Source organism: Myotis yumanensis, unplaced genomic scaffold (genome assembly GCF_028538775.1).
Source record: "Myotis yumanensis isolate MYYU_CA2020_CCGP unplaced genomic scaffold, mMyoYum1.0.hap1 SCAF_5, whole genome shotgun sequence".
Classification (NCBI taxonomy): domain Eukaryota; kingdom Metazoa; phylum Chordata; class Mammalia; order Chiroptera; family Vespertilionidae; genus Myotis; species Myotis yumanensis.
Window position 1 is genome coordinate 30,918,926 of NW_027223756.1, and position 7,039 is coordinate 30,925,964.

The window sequence follows — 7,039 nt, forward strand, 5'->3', positions numbered from 1 at the left end:
AAAGTTTAATAATTGCTGCCTGGGCATGCAGACATTATTCAGTAGAAAAAGCACACTAGACTTGAGTAGGTGTTTGCCTACAAAGTCTTATTTCAGGAATCTCCCAACTATTTCTCCATATCTGCTCACTGATACTTCAAATTCCATTTAAGGGAAAAGCCTTTTCATCCAAATTAGAAAGACTTAAAATGCAACTGCAAGTGACAACAAGAATAATAAAAATAACCAACATGTATAGATTTTTCTATGAGTAAGACATTATTCTAAGGACTAAGTGTGGTATATGTGACTGATACTTGGTTCTTCCTGAAAACAAGGTTTGATTGGGGCAAGGAAGAGGAGATAGTAGATTTGAGGTCTGTTAGTACCTAAAAGTTTGAGAAATACTCTAACGGCCAAGTAAGGAAGATGCCTAGGACAAGCAGTTAAATTGTCAATTCTACTAGTAAATGTACCATAGTCGAGGCAGAATTCTACATTCATTTGCTCTCTTTTTTTTTGAGAGGTAAAAAAAAAAATTATTTGAGTTAAACAGAGGATATGCCTAGAAGCAAGATCTCAATAGACTGAGAAAAATGCTTCCTAGTTCCATTTTTTATCTTTTAAGCATTGCCTCTTCTTTTCCCTGGGTCTTAGTAAGGTGTAACATGGGTTACAGTGTAGTACCTCTATGGTACATCTAGGCTAAGGTTCTCACTACAATAAGGGGCCCAAGGGTTAAATTGGGAAAGGTAAGTAAGGTCCTCTTTTTTTTTGGTTAATCTTCACCCAAGGATATTTTTCCATTGATTTTTAGAGAGAGTGGAAGGGGGTGGGGGAGTCACACAGAAAGAAACATCGATGTGAGAGAGACACATCAATTGGACGGGGGATTGAGCCCACAACCAAGGTATGTGCCTTTGACTGGAATCAAACCTGGGACCCATCAGTCCTTGGGCCTACATTCTATCAACTGAGCCAAACCGGCTAGGGCAAGGTCCTCTGTTATGACACCATTCTCAGAAGTTAAAAGTCTGTATTTAATAATCTATTATGAATCTGGCTTTCTACTTTTAATGTTTGGTTTGTTTTTTGAATGTTTTATATCGTCTCACAAATATAGCTATTTGAATGGTTTAGTTGCTTATTTGAGAAAAATCATAAAATGGAAAAATCACTAAGATGTCAAGTGGGTGAACCATTTTGCAATCTTCCCCCAAAGACAACTTTTCCCATTTCTTTCTCTAAATTACCAGTAAGGGTCTCTGGTAAATCATTCTAATGTCTCACACAATGTATGTAAGTAACTTCCTATTATTTCCTGCTGCATGTTAAGGGAGTTCCTTCTTATCATCAGTCGAAGGGTAGCTGTTTAACTGTCATTCATTCATCTCTTCCTCATATATAGCTCTTGGTGTTTTTTTGTTTGTTTGTTTTGTTTTTAATGTGAAGTATAAATGCTGTTGTAAAAATGCTTCTGTGAGCTGCTTCTAAAGTCAGAGGTCAGGTGTGTGTGATGAAGCTAATTTCTGTTGTATTAACTGAGAAGGAAAATGTCACATTGAAGATGAAGGGACTAAAGAGTGAAGAACATTTTACTTACTAGTATTTTCAGGTTATACATAATTCACTCTGATTACTGAAGTTCTGCATAGACATATAGTGAAAGGGAATCCCACTGTAGCACTTGTAATTTGAAATATCCATTCTAACACCTTACTCAATCTTATATTCTTCTCATAAGAAATAATAATGGACACTCCACTGGGTTTGGAGTCAAACAGGAAAAGTGATAATGTTCTACAATTTTCTAGGCACATTAACCTTTTTTATTTTGAAGACCTGAATCTATTTTAATGCCCACTCTACCACCTACTTACTGTGTAACCTTAGACAAGCTGCTTAAACTCTCTGAGCTTTAATAATTAACTGGAAAACAAAGATAGTATCTGCTATACTAACCTAAATCAGAGGTTGCTGAGAGACTCAAATGAAATAGGAAATCATACAGTGGACTATATTGTGGTATATCTCCTACATTAGGTTAACCTTTTTCCTGTTAACTTAATGTAGGAGGGACTGTTTATTATTTATTTATCTTGCCTAGGACAGTGTAGCTCAGAATAGACCCTATAAAAACTTAACTTTTACCCAATAATTTTTCCCACAGAAGATGTTGTTAATGATAAAGATGGTATATTATATACTGTGAAAGATAATATATTATAAATTCAAGGTCTTTTTAAGCCCTAAAGGCTCACAGCTAAAAACAGGTACTCATGTAGAAAAATTTTAGATATCAGTATTGGCTATCTTCCCAAGGCAAGTCTAGCACAGAAACTGATAAACACATAGAACGTGTTTAACGAATGTTTGTTGAATAAATAGCAGTTTTATTTATTGCCCTACACACCCACTCTTACTTGACCCCATGAGAAATCTTTATTTATAGGGGTAACTACTGATCAGGCAGCTAGAGATCCTAGAAGCTTAAAGGGGTTCCAGGAGACCAACAGAAATCACAGTCATAAATTTATTGGAGATATACTGAACCTGATAAAAAGCAATGCAGGGAAGTGATAGCTACTATTTATTGAATTCCTACTATGTTCTTCACATATATTGTTCCAGGTCTGTTGGTGTCTAAGTCTAAACTCTTTCCCTCACTGTCTTCATTGCAAGAAACACTTGGAAAAGTACCTATCCAAGGTCATGGAAGCATGAAGAACCATCCTTTAACAATGTGAGCCAACCATCTATAATTTAGTCATTTGCAGAATGAGGAACTTCATTTAGATGACCTCTGATTCCTTCTGTCTCTAACATGATATATTTCTTTCACTTCATAGACCCAAATATTACGCAAGAAATCTCGTCATAAAAGAGATTCTAATATCTTTTTATTTTATAATGAACAGACTATATTTAGTAGTACTAGGTAACTAGTTAAGAATGCTGTTTAAGTTTTATTAAAGATATTTAACCTAAATTTATGTAAAGTTAACTATGCTGGTAAAATACTTAGTAGGCTATGTTAGGTATTGTTAAAAGAAAAAAAATTTTAAATGACTTTTAAGTATCAATTTTTAGGGTTTTTTTTTGTTTGTTAATCCTCCCCTGAGGATATTTTTTCCATTGGTTTTTAGAAAAAGAGAGAGAAGGAGAGAGAGAGAGAGAAGAAGAGAGAGGGAAACTTTGATGTGAGAGAGACACATCAATTGGTTGCCTCCTGCATATGCTCCAACTGGGGCCTGGGTTGAACCTGCAACCCAGGTAAGTTGATCAGGAATTGAACCTGTGACCCTTTGGTGTATGGGCCAATGCTCTAACCACTGAGAGACACTGGCCAGGGCTTAGGGCTTTTTTGGGGTTTGTTTTTAAATATATTTTTATTGATTTCTGAGAGGAAGTGAGGAGAGAGAGAAACATCAATGATGAGAGAGAATCATTGATCAGCTGCTTCCTGCATGCTTTCTACTGGGGGGATCGAGCCTTGATCTTTTGGTTCATAGGTTGATGCTCAACCACTGAACCATGCCGGCTAGATCTTAGGTTGTTTTTTAATCAATAGTTTGTTTGAGGGGTTGGGATGGTAGTAGATGGTGTTGTTTTAAACATAGCCTGACTGGCAAATTCACTTACTGAATTTTCTTTCCATTTATACATTTGTTCTCTCAATACAATATAGACAATTCTGTCTCTATTCTGAGACTGACCATGAAGAAACCCGTGTACCTATTTATATTGAGATAGGACACTGAATTCTGTTTTGGAAAAAGATTCTACTTCTTCAAAATCTCTTGCCATTTGAGCATTGTTGATTTTTTTCATTAAGTCTCTGTAACAAACCCTTAAATATGAATCTAAGCACATGACTTATTATTGCATCCATGGTGATGGAGGGCAAGAGAGAAATGACAGTTAAAATGATTCATCCTAGTGGAAACTTGGTCACTAACTGCATGATGTTGCAGAAGTGAGGGGAACCAGGTTTGCTAAAGTAATTGTGGTGATAGAAATGTATTAGCCTCAGAAGCTACTGAGGTGGTCCATTCTATCCTAGTACAGTGTAAAATAAAATAAAATAATAAAATAAAAAAATTAAAAAAATGTGATTCATCTCGGCATGCAAGCTACCCAAGGGCAGGAGCTTTATAATGTTTACTGTTCTATCTACAGAAGCAAGAACATATGTTGAATGAGTGAATGTTAGGTCTCTCTGGCCTTACCATTGTGGTGGTAGCTCAGAGGAATTTTCATTGATGGTGCAGAAATTCTCCTTTGGAACCTGGATCTCATATTCAGTGGGACTGGCTGCTTCAGGAGTAGTTGGCATATGGCTTATTAGGGTATTGTCTGGATTTTTGTTCTTTTTGTAGCTGTCACTGTTCCAAGGAAAGGAGGCCAGTTTTGGAGAAAATTTTCTGATCAGTAACTTTGGAGAACTCTCTTTTCCTTCTGAAAAACATAGTTAGTCACCAGTTCAGAAAGAAGCAGAGAACCTTCCTCTTGGCTCAGGGTTGAATAGGATCAGGGAAATCCTGAAGAATAAATACCTGGGGAAACAATGAGTCTTGCTGTGGAGACTGCAGTCCCAGCCTCATTTTCTGCAATGCACTTGAATTCCCCAGAGTCTTCAGGAAATACTTCTGTGATAATCAAGGTGCAGACTTCCTCTGAAAAGGGAAGAGATTCAACATGACCAGAATATTTGGGTGCCTCTAATTAACAAACAAAAGTGATTCATTCTAGGGGAAATTCAACCACTAACTGAATAATGTGGGAAAATGCCAGGGAGAGTAAGTACTAGGAGTAAAATATTCCTGAGACAATCCATCTGATTAGATTTTTCTCTTTGAGTGGGCTCATGAAGAGAAATCTTAAGAATACAACCCAAATTAGTACTAGTTCAGCCCCCATCACCTGCCTCTTAGTCATATCTGTTTTCTCTACTAGATTATATGTTCCTTGAAAGCAGAGATTATACTTTATTTCTTCTAGATTTCTGTAGCTTTAGTGCTTAGCATAAAAGTTTTATATAGAAAGATATTATGAACTGACCTAAAAATTATCATTGCCATGGTAGTTAGATTTAATGTTAGTACTGTGGTGGCCACTGTGTGATGGGCACATTTCCTTCTTGGACAGTCAACAATTTGGATGGTTGATGTCAGAACACCTCTTTACTGCCTCTGTTTCATAGTTCATGAGTCACAAATACTATATCAATTGGAATTAGAAGAAGAATGCATGCTCTATGAGGTCAGACACAATGGCCAAGAATGGAACCTGGCCATAGTCTCCATTCAGGAAATATATGTTGAGTGGATAAATAGATGAATAAATACACTTAAAGAGTCTAGTTATCTTGTTTCTTCTGTGTGTCAGTTCAAGAGTTGGCACAGGGTAGCCTGAAAACTGCTCATGATGGCAAAAGTAATTTAGGACACAATGTATTCTTAGATACTAATTTTGGCTTAGTCATTTATTATCAAGACTAGAGGCCCAGTGCACAAAAATTTGTGCACTTGGGGGGGGCGGGGTCCCCCAGCCCAGCCTGTGCCCTCTTGCAGTCTGGGACCCCTCGGGAGATAACGACCTGCTGGCTTAGGCCTGCTCCCGGGTGGCAGAGGGCAGGCCCAGTCCCTAAGTGCAGCCCCTGGTCAGGCTCAGAGCAGGGCCTATTGAGGGGTTGGGGCACCGCCCCCTGTCACACACAGAGCAGGGCGGATCAGGGGGTTGGGGCGCTGCACCCTGTCACACTCAGGGCAGGGCTGATGGAGAGGTTATGGCTCTACCCTGTCACACACAGAGCAGGACCTGTGGGGGGGTGGGTTGGGGCGCCGCACCCTGTCACACACAGAGCAGGGCCGATCAGGGGGTTGGTGCGCTGCACCCTGTCAAACACAGAGCTGCAGGGCAATCAGGGGGGTTGGGGAGCTCCCCCCTATCAGGCACAGAGCAGGGCTGATCAGGGGGTTGGGGCACCTTCCCCTGTCACGAACAGAGCAGGGCATATAGGGAGATTGTGGCCCCGCCCCCTGTCACACACAGAGCCGCAGGGCGATCAGGGGGTTTGGGCGCTGCCCCCTATCACGCTGATCCCAGTGCCGGGAGGCATATTAACCTTTTACTATATAGGATAGAGGCCTGGTGCATGGGTGGGGGCTGGCTGGTTTGCCCTGAAGGGTGTCCTGGATCAGGGTGGGGGTCCCCACTGGGGTGCCTGGCCAGTCTGGGTGAGAGGCTGAGGGCTGTTTTCCGGAAGCGGGTGACTAAAGCTCCCAACCGCTCCTTGTTTTCTTGTTTTTTATTTTTATTTTTTTATTCTGGGCCAGCTTTAGCTCTGGCTCTAGCTCTGAGGCTTCCACTGCTATAATCAAAACAATGTATAACTCTAGCTCTGAGATCCTGGCTGGCTGAGAGCTTTTTTCTGGGGTTTTGTTTAGCTTCTGTATTTGCAACATAGTTTCTTAGAGTTGTAGCTCAGAGGCCGGCAAGTCAGGCAGGGAACGTTGCAGTCTGCAGTCACTGGAGCAAGCAAGCCTCATGCTCGCTTCCAGCTGCCTGGCTGCCAGCCGCCATCTTGGCTGACAGTTAATTTGCATAAGGATACGCTGATTAGCCAATGGGAAGGGTAGCGGTCGTACGCTAATTACCATGTTTCTCTTTTATTAGTGTAGATGTTGGAAATTTGTACTTACCAGGAATGGGTGATAAACAAGCTTCTGAAAGATAAAACAAGAGAATAGAGAGAGAATTTAAATGGTAACAATTCATTTAGTTGGGAATAGGGGCCATGTGTATATGAGAAATAACTTGAAGCTGGAATCTGGAATCAGAGACTATAAATTCTGGAGAAACTCATAAAAAGTGCATAAAGGAACAGACACTGCAGGGTGCTGGAAGAACTGTATTTTATCCTGTTCTGCCACGAAATTGCTCTGTGACTGTGTGAAAATTACTTTACTTCTTTGGACCTTTGTTCTTTATTTCTAACATGAAGGTAAGACCAGGTAATATCTCTTCACTGAATGTGAACCATTTCTGAAACACTAAT

General features: G+C 39.9%; 1 non-coding gene across 1 annotated transcript; it reads left to right on the forward strand.

The window, feature by feature from the left end:
- The first annotated feature begins 3,918 nt into the window (after nt 1-3,918).
- Nucleotides 3,919-4,049, forward strand: LOC139011879 (small nucleolar RNA SNORA66). Its single transcript, XR_011471695.1, has one exon. It is a non-coding gene; the product is annotated as a small nucleolar RNA SNORA66 (small nucleolar RNA).
- The last annotated feature ends 2,990 nt before the right edge of the window (nt 4,050-7,039 follow it).